This window comes from Phyllobates terribilis, unplaced genomic scaffold (assembly GCF_046119375.1).
Source record: "Phyllobates terribilis strain yellow unplaced genomic scaffold, ASM4611937v1 Scaffold_57__1_contigs__length_8443340, whole genome shotgun sequence".
In the NCBI taxonomy this organism is placed as follows: domain Eukaryota; kingdom Metazoa; phylum Chordata; class Amphibia; order Anura; family Dendrobatidae; genus Phyllobates; species Phyllobates terribilis.
The window spans coordinates 3,728,870-3,746,770 of record NW_027362817.1 but is presented as its reverse complement, the minus strand read 5'-3'; the positions used below and the strand labels follow the sequence as shown (position 1 = coordinate 3,746,770).

Genomic DNA, 17,901 nt, shown 5'->3' with positions numbered 1-17,901 from the left:
ACTGGCAACGGGACCTGAGGGCTGAAGCAGAGGTGAAAGGCTTTGCAACAACTTTGCTCGGGCACCTCCATTTTGGAGGAAGTGCCTTATATATGGGAGCTCCACCGGCAATTGGCCGGGGACACCTTAGGACGGCGCGCGCGGCCCCTTTAAGAGAGAGCACAGTGCGGGGGAAGCAGCGAGCACTGCCAGCAGCGCGGCAAGAGGACGCCGAGGACGGAGCAGGGAGGTGAGGGGAACGGCGTCTCTGCCTAGCAGGAGGCAGGGACGCCGACACTACACCTCTTCACACCTATTTCTTGTAGTGGAAGTGCCGTCATTTTCTTTGTTACTAGATTTAAGCTTTGACTGAGCACTCCACCCCCATGCCGCAGGTGGTTTTAATTACAACAGGATCTTACTTTCCCACACATAAGCTGACGGATGTCCCTTAGAGAGGTATTCACATTGGTAGGTCCTGATATTGAGAAACGCCTTATCGCGGCTGTCAGGTACACATGAATTGGCCAATTTATGCGCTAAGATTTCTCATTTATATCTATATTCTACAGCAGTAATGCTATTCATATTTCATACTTCATATTTACATGCGCTAAAATTTCTCGTTTATTTCAATTTTCTACAGCAGTAATGCTATTCATATTTCATACTTCATATTTACATACTCAGCGTTACAGTGTGTTACTTTGTTTGTTCATTGTACATGGAGGTAGCTCCTCTTAGTAAGCACCTGTTCACACCTATTTCTTGTAGTGGAAGTGCCGTCATTTTCTTTGTTACTAGATTTAAGCTTTGACTGAGCACTCCACCCCCATTCCGCAGGTGGTTTTAATTGCATCAGGATCTTACTTTCCCACACATAACCAGACGGATGTCCCTTAGAGAGGTATTCACAGTTAGATCCTGACATCGAGAAACGCCTTATCGCGGCTGCCAGGTACACATGAATTGGCCAATTTATGCGGTAAGATTTCTCATTTATTTCTATATTCTACAACAGTAATGCTATTCATATTTCATACTTCATATTTACATGCACTAAAATTTCTTGTTTACTTCAATTTTCTACAGCAGTAATGCTATTCATATTTCATACTTCATATTTACATACTCAGCGTTACAGTGTGCTACTTTGTTTGTTCATTGTACATGGAGGTAGCTCCTTCTAGTAAGCTCCTGTTCACACCTATTTCTTGTAGTGGAAGTGCCGTCATTTTCTTTGTTACTAGATTTAAGCTTTGACTGAGCTCTCCACCCCCATGCCGCAGGTGGTTTTAATTGCATCAGGATCTTACTTTCCCACACATAAGCAGACAGATGTCCCTTAGAGAGGTATTCACATTGTTAGGTCCTGACATCGAGAAACGCCTTATCGCGGGTGTCAGGTACACATGAATTGGCCAATTTATGCACTAAGATTTCTCATTTATTTCTATATTCTACAACAGTAATGCTATTCATATTTCATACTTCATATTTACATACTCAGCGTTACAATGTGCTACTTCGTTTGTTCATTGTACATGGAGGTAGCTCCTCTTAGTATGCACCTGTTCACACCTATTTCTTGTAGTGGAAGTGCTGTCATTTTCTTTGTTGCTAGATTTAAGCTTTGACTGAGCACTCCACCCCCATGCCGCAGGTGGTTTTAATTGCATCAGGATCTTACTTTCCCACACATAAGCAGACAGATGTCCCTTAGAGAGGTATTCACATTGTTAGGTCCTGACATCGAGAAACGACTTATCGTGGTTGTCAGGTACACATGAATTGGCCAATTTATGCACTAAGAATTCTCATTTATTTCTATATTCTACAGTAGTAATGCTATTCATATTTCATACTTCATATTTTCCGTCTGGTTATGTGTGGGAAAGTAAGATCCTGATGCAACTAAAACCACCTGCGGCATGGGGGTGGAGTGCTCAGTCAAAGCTTAAATCTAGTAACAAAGAAAATGACGGCACTTCCACTACAAGAAATAGGTGTGAACAGGTGCTTACTAAGAGGAGCTACCTTCATATATAAGTATGAAATATGAATAGCATTACTGTTGTAGAAAATTGAAATAAATGAGAAATTTTAGCGCATGTAAATATGAAGTATGAAATATGAATAGCATTACTGCTGTAGAATATAGAAATAAATGAGAAATCTTAGCGCATAAATTGGCCAATTCATGTGTACCTGACAGCCGCGATAAGGCGTTTCTCGATGTCAGGACCTAACAATGTGAATACCTCTCTAAGGGACATCCGTCTGCTTATGTGTGGGAAAGTAAGATCCTGATGCAATTAAAACCACCTGCGGCATGGGGGTGGAGTGCTCAGTCAAAGCTTTAATCTAGTAACAAAGAAAATGACGGCACTTCCACTACAAGAAATAGGTGTGAACAGGTGCTTACTAAGAGGAGCTAATTCCATGTACAATGAACAAACAAAGTAGTACACTGTAACGCTGAGTATGTAAATATGAAGTAGGAAATATGAATAGCATTACAACTGTAGAAAATTGAAATAAACGAGAAATTTTAGCGCATGTAAATATGAAATATGAATAGCGTAATTCTGTATAATTCTGCACAGGTTCTCTTGGCGTTGTCTCATACTCTCTCTGTGGTGGCTGCCGTGATGGCTGTCTATACTCTTGGTGGTAGTACCGTGGATTCCCTTGGTAGCGTGGAGAATCTCTTCTTTTAATTTGCAGGTTGTAGGAGAGTGGCATTGAGCCATAGAAAGGATCCCCTCTATTCTCCGGACATCCTCTTCTGAAATGCACTGGTTGATTACAACGGTAACAGATTGTTTCCCTTAGTCTTAAACTCGGTCCTCTGTACATTTGTGGAGGACCCATCCATTGTGGGGTTGAGCGGTATAGTTGTTGTGGGTATCCTGGGGGATATGGCAACTGTTCTTATTGATTATCTACAGGTTGATAGACTGCTAGAGCAGCTGGAGTAGGAGCAGGAACAGGAGTCGGTGTAGGTGCTGGAATAGGCTTTGGAGCAGGCCTTGGTACAGCATTCAATTGTTTCTCTATAGCTTCAGCAATGAGGAGTGCCTTTTGCGGATACATGTCCACGTATTCTGGCCTGGAGTCCGTAAGCTTCACTGAGATTTCCTCTCTGAGTCCCCTAACAAATGAAGTGACCAGCAGATTTTGTTGGATCCTCTGATCTTCATCGAACCCTTGATCCTTGAACAGAGTATAGATTCTGGTGTAAAATTTTTCAACATTCTCCCCTGATTCTTGAGTACAGTCCGATACACTGGTAGATGAGTCTGTGAGCCGCTCCTTGGCCCATTGCTGAAGTTGTTGACAAAAAGCTCCTCCTGATTGGTAAGTCTCCTTGTCTGTCACTTGGCTGTCATTCAGAGCTACTTGAATTATTGGCCAGAAGGCATCTTCCGCTCTAATGCTAGTGATTTCATGAAGATCTTTCCAAGTGGCTGAATAAGTTTGTTGAATTTGCCTGATTCTTCTGTAGAACGCCATAGGGTGTCTGTCTGGGTCAGGTAGTTGAGTAATCAGTTGATTAACTTGCGAGGGTGTGAATGCCACATATCTATTATGGTGATCTGGAGATTCTGCCTGAGAAGATGTTGAGGGCGATACCGGCAACACAGCAACAGGAGGTGGGCTTGGTTGTCTAGGAAATTGTTCATTTGGGTTATCTTCTGAGGTCATCTGGCGGCTGAGTGAGTCTAATCTAGCTGTGACACTTTCCACAGCTCGGGTGAGAATTTGAGAATTATGATAGCCATTGCTGATTATTCTTATCTCCTCCAACGTAGTTAGTTCTCTATACTCCCGTATAGCTTGGACTATCGCTTGGGCACAGGCTTGCAGAGGAAATCCATACATTCCAGAACTTATAGCAGGAAGAGCAATAGAAGTAAGGTTCGTTGTTCCAACATAGTTCAGAATATTGTTGATTGTAGCTCTAAGTTGTGTCACACACTGATCATGATGATCTTCATCATACCCATTCCGGGTATAGTGTGTATTGCGGCCTGTATTCTGGGTGTGCCAAGATGGCTGCCACCAGAAGGAAGCACCCTACAGGAACGGTGCGTTTCACTGGGAAGGAGCACACCCACTGACATTTGGTCAGAGGCCGGAGGTGATGCAATGGGTCTAGTAACATGGCCGCTGCATGATGAGGATGGGGCACTAGGAGTGGCTTGGGTAATAGTGTGGGGTGGGCCTCTTGGACAGGGCGCGTGACATGCAACACAATAATCTGCTGACAATGGATTCTGCTGGCCACAATTAGAACACACCCAACAGCAATTCATTGCACCGCCATTATAGGGCGGTGGTGGAGGCATGATGGGGAGGGGAGGAACAGTGTGAGGTCTGGGACGTGGTGCCCCGCATGCAAGACAAGTATCTCTATTATCAGGATTCTGCTGACTGCAATTTGTACAGTTCCATCCCCCCGTCCGCCATTATCAGGCGGTAGCTGGAGAGCAGTATCTATCTTTGTAATACACATAACATGGCGTCTTTCCCTTATTGTCTGTATTTTCTTCCTCCACCCACCCTTCTTTTGACAAATTCTCTGCTGTTCTATATCAAGCCAAAGCTGTTTGTAACAATCCTTTATCTTTTAGCTTGCCCTTTTTCTTCTGCCATTCTAGCGGCTGTAACCGGCCCTTATCTGGTAGCTCACATATTTTAGTTAACTGTTTAAGTTTCTGCACATACTTTTTCCCTTCTTTCGATAAACTCAGCGCAGCCTTTTTCCACATGTATTCACTTTGCAATGACCCATTATCTTCCAGTTTTCCCGTTTTCACAAATTGCTGCATTCAACATCTCGTACTGTAATCCACCCCCCCCCCCCGGGTACAACCCACACAATGACATTACTTTTTTGGTTTTCTCTATATATTTCCTTCCTTCTCTTCTAGCAACTATATCTTTGGGGTCCTGTTGTTCCTGATCAAGCGACCCCTGCGACACAAACAATGTCTTTAGTTTTTTTATGATTTTGGCTCCACGCGTCCCGTCCCCTTAGACCTATGACCACGACCAGGCATCTGATACACAAGTAGAATTGTAACAAGTCCCTACACTGTCTAACAAGCACTGAATTGATTCTTTTACGACTTAATGAAGCACTGAACACCCAGCGCACCCGCGTCCTAGTGACGCCTTAATATACGACTTAACGATGCAGTTGGCTCCCCGCGTATTCCACGTCTTAATAGAGGATTGGTTAACCCCGCGTGCCCGCGTCCTAATGATGTCTTAATACACGACTTATCAGTAACTTCACTCCCCGCGTGTCCCACGACTTAATAGAGGATTGGTCTGCCCGGCGCGCCCGCGTCCTAATGACGACTTAATACACGACGTCACTCCCTGCGTGCCCGCGTTATAAACAAAGAAATTTTCCTAAATTCTCAAGTGTATACGTGTATGCCCCTGCGTACAAAGATCGTTCTAATGGGACGGGACCCCGGATATACCACAGAGCAGCAGTTAGCCAGGAGCGACTACAAACCAGAGTTCTTGGAATCACACAGTGGGGACCCGCCCAGTCACAGGGGGCTGTCCCTAAGGGCCAATCTAGACACCACAAACTCACCAGAGACCGCTCAAAATACGAATAAGCACTACGGATTCATTAAATCTGCAGACTTACCGAATTCAGTGATGAGAGTTGATCAGGCTCTCGCTTTGAGCAGTCCCGGCTCGTCCATAGGTGGTCCAGTGATGGGCACCCCGAGACATAGAGTTCCCCTTGAGTGTGATCCGATTCACGGCACCATTTGTGAAGATTTCACCAATTTAAGATACACTAGATAACTGCTCTCCAAATTAAAGATGTCCGAGTACATGCAGAGAAGCTAATTAACCAAATCGGCTAATCTGGTTGAAAAACTTCACTCAGAGACTGAACCACGCAAAATGGCATACTTTATTACGTAGACATGGGGTTAAATAGCATTCTCCTTCTAGGTGGGATTAGTAAAATTTATTGCTCTTTTCTGATAACTCGGCACGCTATAATTTGTTCGTCCATGTATCTTTTGACCTAACTAATGCCTTAGGAATTCCGATGGGAGGGGTGAGTTTGTCTCTCAGCGCTATCTTTGCCAACTCGATATGAAGCTCTGTTATCAGCCGTGCATATGCATAAGTCATTCCCAGGAAATCATTTAGTTGTTCATATCTACAATAAGAATAGAAGCTATTAGTTATATATTCATTAACTATTAACATAAGTCATGTGCATATACACATTTGCATACATACATACACATAGATTATTCCATCATCTCTATATTGATTCACACTGATTAGGTAATCTATTAAAAGAAACTAATTGATTTTCTATAATATACAGTACAGACCAAAAGTTTGGACACACCTTCTCATTTAAAGATTTTTCTGTATTTTCAGGACTATAAAAATTGTACATTCACACTGAAGGTATCAAAACTATGAATTAACACATGTGGAATTATATACTTAACAAAAAAGTGTGAAACAACTGAAAATATGTCTTATATTCTAGGTTCTTCAAAGTAGCCACCTTTTGCTTTGATGACTGCTTTGCATACTCTTGGCATTCTCTTGATGAGCTTCAAGAGATAGTCACTGGAAATCGTCTTCCAACAATCTTGAAGGAGTTCCCAGAGATGCTTAGCACTTGTTGGCCCTTTTGCCTTCACTCTGCGGTCCAGCTCACCCCAAACCATCTCGATTGGGTTCAGGTCTGGTGACTGTGGAGGCCAGGTCATCTGGCGTAGCACCCCATCACTCTCTTTCTTGGTCAAATAGCCCTTACACAGCCTGGAGGTGTGTTTGGGGTCATTGTCCTGTTGAAAAATAAATGATGGTCCAACTAAACGCAAACCGGATGGAATAGCATGCCGCTGCAAGGTGCTGTGGTAGCCATGCTGGTTCAGTATGCCTTCAATTTTGAATAAATCCCCAACAGTGTCACCAGCAAAGCACGCCCACACCATCACACCTCCTCCTCCATGCTTCACGGTGGGAACCAGGCATGTAGAGTCCATCCGTTCACCTTTTCTGCGTCGCACAAAGACACGGTGGTTGGAACCAAAGATCTCTAATTTGGACTCATTAGACCAAAGCACAGATTTCCACTGGTCTAATGTCCATTCCTTGTGTTCTTTAGCCCAAACAAGTCTCTTCTGCTTGTTACCTGTACCATGTTTTACCATGAAGGCCTGCTGCACAAAGTCTCCTCTTAACAGTTGTTGTAGAGATGTGTCTGCTGCTAGAACTCTGTGTGGCATTGACCTGGTCTCTAATCTGAGCTACTGTTAACCTGCGATTTCTGAGGCTGGTGACTTGGATAAACTTATCCTCAGAAGCAGAGGTGACTCTTGGTCTTCCTTTCCTGGGCCGGTCCTCATGTGAGCCAGTTTCTTTGTAGCGCTTGATGGTTTTTGCAACTGCACTTGGGGACACTTACAAATTTTTCCCAATTTTTCGCACTGACTGACCTTCATTTCTTAAAGTAATGATGGCCACTCGTTTTTCTTTACTTAGCTGCTTTTTTCTTGCCATAATACAAATTCTAACAGTCTATTCAGTAAGACTATCAGCTGTGTATCCACCAGACTTCTGCACAACACAACTGATGGTCCCAACCCCATTTATAAGGCAATAAATCCCACTTATTAAACCTGACAGGGCACACCTGTGAAGTGAAAACCATTTCCGGTGACTACCTCTTGAAGCTCATCAAGTGCCAAAAGTGTGCAAAGCAGTCATCAAAGCAAAAGGTGACTACTTTGAAGAACCTAGAATATAAGACATATTTTCAGTTGTTTCACACTTTTTTGTTAAGTATATAATTCCACATGTGTTAATTCATAGTTTTGATGCCTTCAGTGTGAATGTACAATTTTCATAGTCATGAAAATACAGAAAAATCTTTAAATGAGAAGGTGTGTCCAAACTTTTGGTCTGTACTGTATATATTTTACCTTAACAGTACTTAGCTTTCACATGGCTTAGTTCTATGTATTGACTTGTTATATTGTTCATTGATATAGACTTGTATGTATAAATACATTTATATCTTTCTCCTTTTTGTTATACTTATGTATATATGTAAATTATCACAATGTCTAAACAAATGAAATAATGGCACTTCAGATAAATATGTCAAGACTTAATTTACTTATTTACATATGTGTTTTAATAAAACTATTTGAGAACTATGGGTTGAATTTTCAATTCTAAAGCTCGGAGTATGTTCTCACATTGCAGTTTGTTGGGGAAACAATCTGCAGCAAAGTCCTCACCAGTAGACCGGCACTAAATCGTTCAGATCTCGCTGACAATTTCTTTCCTCAGCAGCATTTAAATAAAAAGTAAATAAAACACGATATTCGCTTATACAACCAATGGGTTAGGTCCCAGCAGTGTCTCAGTGGAGGCCGCCTTCTGTGGCCCCTTACCATTCTCTGTGGCCCATACAGCCGATTTTTTGTACATGTCATATGGGACTAAACATTTTTTTACTAACATTTATTAAAGGGCCATCAGTTGTTGAGGTCGGACTGCTGGTGCCCTCACTGTTCCATAGGATGGGCTCTGGCAGAGGTCACACTCCATATTTTACAGAAGAGTAAAATCACTCTTCTTACCAATTTTGAGGAGTATTTTTAGTCAAGAAGGAGGACATTTGATTTTCAGTAACTCAAAACTATAGTACTTAGATGGGTGTTGTGAGGCAGTGAGAGGGATGGTATGTTTTTCTGTCACCCAGGACAGCACAACGAGAGAGGGGATCTGCCCTTCAAGGACTGGAAACCTTCAAGATAAAAAGGGCGGCGTCTCTCTCCACCTCCGTGGTTTCCTGTCCTTGATGGGGGACCTTCTGACTCGTCAGCGGTGACAGCAAGAAGATTCGTCTTACCAGGGCCGGTCGGTTGTGGCAGGGCACAGTCTCTGCTGCGGCCGGTCCTGTGTGTCCTGGAAGCACTGCGGAGGGCGCCGACATTGGTCTCCTCGCGTAGGGCGCGGGTTTGCGGCACCTACACAGCATGGTGGCCGGGGCAACTACGTGGCGCTACGAGAAGTGACTAACTGGAAGACACGCACCGGGACCTCTGACCCCCGGATGTAATTTTCAGGGGAGGTACCAGAAGCTGCGGGGACGCCGGCCGGTGATCTCCCTGGCACAATGGGAGTATTTAAGGGTAGATCACGGGCTAGGCAGGGGCGCAGTGCACCATAATGGCCTCACAGCAGCCCTCCCCACCACATCAGCAGCAAGAGTAGCAGACCATGCTGCAGCAGCACGAGGAGACAGAGCAGCCGCAGCGTATACAACCTCAGCGCCAGAAGCGCACCCAGGAGCAGCATCCACTACGGAGCTGGGGGGGCTATGTCTCTGCTGGGGTCCCTCACCTCCTGCATTCCAGCAGTATGCTGGGCCCAATTTCACTCAAGAGAATTACAATGGGACATCCTAAAGAATGAAGTCATCCTCAGGGGGCATCTGGAGGGCAGATTGACACTCCATCACAATGTAATTCAGTCACGGCACTGTGGGTTAAGGACGAACAAGTTCTGGACAGGCGTCCCCTGGGTTCCCCTTATTACCAGAGTAATTACCACAGATGCAAGCCCCAGGGGGTGGGGGGAGCACCTAGACAAACACCCGATACAGGGGATTTGGTCAGAGGAGGAGAGTCTGGAGTCTTCAAGCATGTGGGAACTACGAGCAGTGGAGAATGCACTAATCGGCTTCTTACCCCTTCTACGAGGATATCACGTAAAAATTCTGTCCGACAACCAGGTCACTATAGCATATGTGAACCACCAGGGGGGAACGCGCTCAAAATCTCAAGTTGGTCACGGGGAGGATATTTTCTCTAGTGGCAGGGTGTAGCGTCGGCATCCCTGCCCTCTGCTAGGCAGGGACGCTGTTCCCCTCACCTCTCCGCTCCGAGCCCGGCGTCCTCCTCCCGCACTGCTGGCAGCGCGCGCTCCTTCCCGGCCACGGTGCTTAGGGCGCGCGCGCTCCCCCCCTCTTAAAGGGGCCGCGCGCGCCGTCCTAAGGAGTCCCCGGCCAATGGCCAGAGGACTTCACCATATATAAGACACCTCCTCCAAAATGGAGGTGCCCGAGCAATATTGTTGCACTGCTCTCTACTCTGCTTCAGCCCTCAGGTCCCGTTTCCTGTTACCTGCCAGTTACCTGCCAGTTTCCTGCCAGCTTGCTGTCTGATTCCTGCCTGATAATCCGCTTACCTGCTTGCTAGCCTGAGGTCTGACGGTCTGCCTTCCGACACCTGTCAGTCTGTCTATGGACCAGAGTGCCCGCTCACCTGGGAGCGCACATCTGCTACCTATCTGCTAGCCTACCTGGAGGCTCCGCCGTCACGTGCTGTGACCCCCTGCCAGTCCAGAGACTCGTGCCCGCTCACCTGGGAGCGCACATCTGCTACCTATCTGCTAGCCTACCTGGAGGCTCTGCCGTCACGTGCTGTGACCACCTGCCAGTCCAGAGACTCTTGCCCGCTCACCTGGGAGCGCTCACCTGCTACCTATCTGCTAGCCTACCTGGAGGCTCCGCCGTCACGTGCTGTGACCACCTGCCAGTCCAGAGACTCTTGCCCGCTCACCTGGGAGCGCTCATCTGCTACCTGCCTGTTAACCTACCTGGAGGCTCCGCCGTCACATGCTGTGACCACCTGCTTATCCAGAGACTCTCGCCTGCTCACCTGGGAGCGCCCATCTGCCATCTGCCTGCTAGCCTACCTGGAGGTTCAGCCGTCACAGGTCGTACCTTTCCGTTTCCCAGAGACTGCCCCGGTCACTTGCCGTGACCTCCTGTCCGTTTACCCAGAGACTGTCCCGGTCACTTACCGTGTCCTCCTGTCCGTTACCCAGAGACTGTCCCGGTCACTTGCCGTGACCTCCTGTCCGTTTACCCAGAGACTGTCCCGGTCACCTGCTGTGACTACTTGCCCGTCTTCCCTGGTCGCCACCTGCTTCCTTACAAGGACCGCCCCCTTGTATAGTTGCTCAGAGGTTCCGCCTCCCAGACCCGTTACAGTTTGCTCGGGCCATGGAACCCGGTGGCACCCAAGCTCCCTCGCTCTCGGACCTTTGTCATGAACTGTCCCGTCAGAGGTCCCAGCAGGAGTCCATCCTGAGTCACCTGCGGAATGTCAATTCTCGCCTGGACACTCTGACTGCTCCACCAGCAACCACCGCTAGTGTCATGACTCGCAACCCGGCAGCTCCGCTGCCCACCAATACCATGGTGTCCTGCTCCGGACCCCGGCTTTCTGCACCTCCTCGCTTCGGAGGCGACTCCGCTCAGGCTCGGGGCTTCATAAACCAGTGCACCCTGCACTTTGAACTCCTGTCCCACCAGTTTAACTCCGACCGGGCCAAAGTAGCCTTCATCATGTCCCATCTCACGGGGGAGGCACTGGCTTGGCTAAATCCTCTATGGGAGAGAGGAGACCCCCTGGTGTCCGACTTGCCTGCCTTTCTCACGGCTTTCCGGAAAGTCTTCGACGAACCCGGACGGAAGACCTCATCCGCATCGTCTCTGCTATGCCTCCGTCAGGGAAGTCTCACCGTGGGCCAATATGACATACGGTTCTGTACCCTTGCCTCGGAGCTGGCCTGGGATAACGACGCTCTGGTATCTGTCTTCTGCGAGGGTCTGTCCGGCCGTATTAAAGATGAACTCGCCGGTCGGGACATTCCTACCACTCTCGATGACTTAATAATTCTTGCCACCCGGATTGACCTACGGTTCCAGGAGCGTGCCAAAGAGGTCACCCGTGAGAGGAGGTTTCCACGTCTAGCTCCTACTTTCCAGAAACCCGTCACTCCCTCCGTTTCTCCCCAGGTACACTCTCCTGAGCCTATGCAGGACCAGACCAAGAGGGTCAAAACCCGTCAGGATTTACGCCGTGCCGAGGGGAGCTGCTTCTACTGTGGCAGCAAGGAGCACCGGATCCGTACCTGCCCGGAGAGGTCGGGAAACGCCTGTGTCTAGGTTCGCTCAGAGAGGTCGACCTAGACAAGAATAAATCCTCTCCTTCTCTGCTGCTGTCAGTCTCAATTATCTGCGGGGAGAACCGTTATTTCGAACTAGCCCAACTTGACTCTGGAGCAGCCGGGAATCTTATTTCACAGTCCCTGGTAGAAAAATACCACATTCCCACCAAACCTCTGGCTGTACCCTTATCTGTCGCTGCCGTGGATGGGTGCCTCTTACCACGTCCCATCCAACTCATCACCGAATCCATTACTCTGCAGGTGGGAATGCTGCATTCTGAGAGCATCTCTTTTCATGTTCTGCCCGGACTCTCTCACGCCCTCTTACTAGGCCTACCTTGGCTCCAGAAACATGCACCTGTGCTTGACTGGCAGACCGGAGAAGTCCTTCGCTGGGGACAGGACTGCCATAAGACTTGTTTGGTTCCCGTTCATCCCGTCCGTCCTTCTCCTACCCCAACTAATCTACCTGGATTTCCGATTCCTTATTGGTCATTTGCTGATGTCTTTAATAAAAAGGAGGCAGAGACATTACCCCCTCATAGACCATACGACTGTCCTATCGACCTGTTACCCGGTACTACGCCTCCCCGTGGGCGTATTTACCCATTGTCCGCTGCTGAGACCCGGTGTATGTCCGAATATATTAAGGAGAATCTGGCCCGGGGATTCATCCGGAAATCTACCTCCCCGGCTGGAGCAGGCTTCTTTTTCGTTAAAAAGAAGGACGGCTCTCTCCGTCCCTGTATAGACTATAGAGGCCTTAACCAGATCACGGTGAAGAATAAGTACCCCCTTCCGCTCATTCCGGAATTATTTGATCGTCTGAGGGGGGCTAGAATCTTCACCAAACTGGACCTCCGTGGGGCGTACAACCTGGTCCGTATCCGTCAGGGGGATGAATGGAAGACTGCATTCAACACCCGGGACGGCCACTATGAATATCTGGTAATGCCCTTTGGTCTCTGTAACGCTCCTGCCGTCTTTCAAGAGTTGGTCAATGACATCTTCCGGGACATTCTCTACTCCTGCGTAGTGGTGTACCTGGACGACATCTTGGTCTTCTCTCCGGATCTCCAGACTCACCGGAGGGATGTTCGTCAGGTCCTGCTCAGGCTCAGGCAGAATCACCTCTTCGCTAAATATGAGAAGTGCCTCTTTGAGCAGACCTCGCTTCCGTTTTTGGGCTACATTATTTCTCAGACCGGCCTCCGAATGGATCCAGAGAAACTGTCTGCCATCGAGAAATGGCCTCGACCGGAGGGGTTGAAGGCTATCCAGCGGTTCCTGGGCTTCGCCAACTACTACCGCCTCTTCATACCGCACTTCTCTTCCCGGACTGCCCCAATTTCCGCGCTCACCTGTAAAGGCACTAATCCCAGAGAGTGGCCGCCCGAAGCAGAGGAGGCCTTTCTTTCCTTAAAACAGGCCTTCTCTTCCGCCCCGGTGCTGCATCGCCCGGACGGCAACAAGCAGTTCTTCTTGGAAGTTGACGCCTCCTCCTCTGGAGCCGGAGCGGTACTTACTCAAAAATCATCTTCCGGGAGAATGGTAACTTGTGGCTTCTTCTCCAAACTCTTCTCCTCTTCTGAGCGCAACTATTCCATAGGAGACCGAGAGTTATTGGCCATCAAGCTGGCATTGGAGGAGTGGCGTTACCTACTCGAGGGGGCTCTTCACCCGGTAATAATTTACACTGACCACAAGAACTTGGCTTACCTCCAGCATGCCCAGAGACTTAACCCGCGCCAAGCCCGGTGGTCCTTGTTTTTTGCTCGCTTTGATTTTGTTCTTCATTTTCGCCCAGCTGACAAAAACATCAAAGAGGACGCCTTGTCCCGATCCTTTCTGGTGTCTGATCTCAAGGAACAACCTAAACATATCATCGATCCCGCCAGAGTAATGCAGGTGGCTCCCGTGAGTCTAAATCGTCTCCCTCCCGGTAAGACGTTCGTATCGGTACCTGACCGGGAGAAGATCCTACACTGGGGTCATTCATCTAAACTAGCTGGCCACGCTGGTCAGAAAAAGACCCTCCAGCTTATTACCAGGCACTACTGGTGGCCTACACTGCACAAGGATGTAATAGACTTTGTTTCTGCCTGTGTGTCCTGCGCCCGCAACAAAGTCCCGAGACACCTGCCAGCCGGTCTCCTCCTTTCGCTTCCTGTACCTGCTGCCCCCTGGCAGCATATAGCTATGGACTTCATAACTGATCTCCCCGTCTCTGCCGGTTGTACGGTCATTTGGGTGGTCGCTGACCGCTTTTCCAAGATGGCTCACTTTATTCCCCTGCCAGGCCTCCCGTCTGCACCTGAGCTGGCTAAAGACTTTATCCGCCACATCTTCCGTCTTCATGGCCTGCCCCTCCACATCGTGTCGGATCGTGGGGTACAGTTCACCTCACGTTTCTGGAGAGCCACTTGTAAATTGCTAGACGTCACCCTGGACTTCTCCTCCGCTTACCACCCACAGTCTAATGGTCAAGTGGAGCGGATCAATCAGATCCTGACCAGTTACCTCCGGCACTTCGTTAATGCCCACCATTCTGACTGGGTGGATCTCCTGCCATGGGCCGAATTCTCTTACAACAATCACGAGAGCGAATCTTCCTCCAAATCCCCGTTTTTTGTAGTCTTCGGTCAGCATCCTTGGATCCCATTTCCCGCCTCCACCTCGGTGGATAATCCGGCTGCGGAATCTCTTGTTAACAAATTTTCCTCCATGTGGGAGAGTACCCGGTCCGCACTCCTTCAGTCATCCGAGCGTATGAAAAGACATGCTGACAAAAAACGTCTGGATCCTCCTAAATTCCGTCCAGGGGATAAGGTCTGGCTCTCGTCCAAGTATGTCCGGCTCAAGATTCCTTCCTATAAGTTAGGGCCTCGGTTCATCGGTCCTCTGGAGGTCATCAATCAGATCAACCCGGTGGCCTACAAATTGAAACTCCCGGCCAACTTGCGGATCCCTAACTCCTTCCATGCATCTCTCCTCAAACCCGTGGTACTTAACTCTTTTTCCAAGTCTACAGGTACGCCTCCTGCTCCAGTTTCCGCTGAAAACGAGTTTGAGGTAGAGAGCATTCTGGCCACAAAAAGGGTAAGAGGAAAGACCTTTTTTCTAGTAGATTGGAAGGGGTTTGGTCCTGAAGAGAGAACGTGGGAGCCCCGGGAGAACATCCATGCCCCTCTCATCCTTGCTAAATTTCTGTCTGGCCTAAAAAAGGGGGGGCCTAAAGGGGGGGTACTGTAGCGTCGGCGTCCCTGCCCTCTGCTAGGCAGGGACGCTGTTCCCCTCACCTCTCCGCTCCGAGCCCGGCGTCCTCCTCCCGCTCTGCTGGCAGCGCGCACTCCTTCCCGGCCACGGTGCTTAGGGCGCGCGCGCTCCCCCCCTCTTAAAGGGGCCGCGCGCGCCGTCCTAAGGAGTCCCCGGCCAATAGCCGAGGGTCCTCCTATATATAAGGCACCTCCTCCAAAATGGAGGTGCCCGAGCAATGTTGTTGCACTGTTCTCTACTCTGCTTCAGCCCTCAGGTCCTGTTTCCTGTTACCTGCCAGTTTCCTGCCAGTTTGCTGTCTGATTCCTGCCTGATAATCCGCTTACCTGCTTGCTAGCCTGAGGTCCGACGGTCTGCCTTCCGACACCTGTCAGTCTGTCTATGGACCAGCGTGCCCGCTCACCTGGGAGCGCACATCTGCTACCTATCTGCTAGCCTACCTGGAGGCTCCGCCGTCACGTGCTGTGACCCCCTGCCAGTCCAGAGATTCGTGCCCGCTCACCTGGGAGCGCACATCTGATACCTATCTGCTAGCCTACCTGGAGCCTCCGCCGTCACGTGCTGTGACCACCTGCCAGTCCAGAGACTCTTGCCCGCTCATCTGGGAGCGCTCACCTGCTACCTATCTGCTAGCCTACCTGGAGCCTCCGCCGTCACGTGCTGTGACCACCTGCCAGTCCAGAGACTCTTGCCCGCTCACCTGGGAGCGCTCACCTGCTACCTATCTGCTAGCCTACCTGGAGGCTCCGCCGTCACGTGCTGTGACCACCTGCCAGTCCAGAGACTCTTGCCCGCTCACCTGGGAGTGCTCATCTGCTACCTGCCTGTTAACCTACCTGGAGGCTCCGCCGTCACATGCTGTGACCACCTGCTTATCCAGAGACTCTCGCCTGCTCACCTGGGAGCGCCCATCTGCCATCTGCCTGCTAGCCTACCTGGAGACTCAGCCGTCACAGGTCGTACCTTCCCGTTTCCCAGAGACTGCCCCGGTCACTTGCCGTGACCTCCTGTCCGTTTACCCAGAGACTGTCCCGGTCACTTGCCGTGTCCTCCTGTCCGTTACCCAGAGACTGTCCCGGTCACTTCCCGTGACCTCCTGTCCGTTTACCCAGAGACTGTCCCGGTCACCTGCTGTGACTACCTGCCCGTCTTCCCTGGTCGCCACCTGCTTCCTTACAAGGACCGCCCCCTTGTATAGTTGCTCAGAGGTTCCGCATCCCAGACCCGTTACACAGGGAAAGTTATCTTTTTAAATGCCCTTCATATCAGAGGAGAGGACAACACGAAGGCAGACTTTCTAAATCGCAGGCCACTATGGCAGGCAGGATGGACTCTAAATCATTCAGTCTTCAGTCAGCTAGTTGCCATGTGGGGGTCTCCAGAGATCGACCTATTTGCGACTCGTCAGAACAGCAAATTAAAATGTTCTGCTCACTGGATCCCACAGAAAATCCTCTATTAGTGGACGCTTTCCAGTGCAGATGGGATTTCAGTCTGGCCTATGCCTTTCCCCCAACGTGCCTAATTCCAGCAGTGTTGAGGAAGATCCGGAAGGATCAGGCTCGAGTGGTCCTCATAGCTCCCTTCTACCCAAGAGACCATGATTCTTTTGGTTGAGAAGCATGTCAATCACGAACCCCTGGATTCTTCCAGAGATTCCTGACCTTCTAACTCAAGGTCCTATATTCCATCCTCAGGTGAAAGGATTGCACTTAGCGGCCTGGAACTTGAGAGGGCATTGCTAGAGGGTCGGGGATTCTCATCGAATCTAGTTACTACTCTTCAAGGTAGTAGGAAACCGATCACTACTAAGAATTACGGTAGAACATGGAAGAAATTCTTGTCATCTGAGGGATTCTCCCAGTAAGTAATATTCGTGTTTCTTCTAGGATGAGCATAGATGCATATTAAACCCGCTTTACAGTGTCCATTTTAGGACATGATCAGATATCAAAATCAAACATCAGAATGATGTCAGTTTGAGGCTAAATGCCCTGTCTGACAAGTGATTCTGACAAGTGACTTTTACAACTGTAATAAAAAAAAAGTCACTGTTTGCTGATGGGACTTGAACCCAAAAATCTGTGTCCAGAAGCCAGTGCACTAACCACTGAGCTATAGACTCAGTTGAAGAAACCTAGGAGTTCTATTTGGTTATATGATTTTTAGTGCAAACCTGTCTGAAACTGATTGGGACTTTCAGAAATACCTCCTTCAAGCCAAATTCAAATGATGTGTGATTTTGATGTGTGAATCTGATGTGTGACTTTCTTAAAACATCAGAATCACAATGACTTTTAGTCACCCTGAGTATTTTCATGGTTGATCTCATAAGACAAGAAAAGCTGCCAGTTACTATCAATGGTAAGGCATTAGCCTCTGAAACTCCAGTGTCAGGGTTCAAATCCCAATAGGAATATTGTGTTTTTTTTTAAATTCTGCCTATTTAGCACACAAACTACGGGGGTGTTTTACTTTTAATATCTGACATTCTGATTGTCATCCTGACGTGTTAAGAGTTTCAGACACGCTGTCTATTTGCATGGTAAATTACATCGCTAAAGTAAATTGGGAGGCACTAATTTACTACAAATCTATTTCCAA

The 17,901-nt window shown here is 48.6% G+C and overlaps 1 long non-coding RNA gene across 3 annotated transcripts in view; it reads right to left on the bottom strand.

Annotated features, from left to right (window-relative positions):
* The window catches only part of LOC141192316 (uncharacterized), a 110,947-nt gene that overhangs the window by 44,700 nt on the left and 48,346 nt on the right, over window positions 1–17,901 (bottom strand). For all 3 annotated transcript variants that reach the window (XR_012265868.1, XR_012265869.1, XR_012265867.1), the window contains exon 5: window positions 5,654–6,184. This is a non-coding gene — a long non-coding RNA (uncharacterized lncRNA). The remainder of the gene's footprint in view (window positions 1–5,653; window positions 6,185–17,901) is intronic.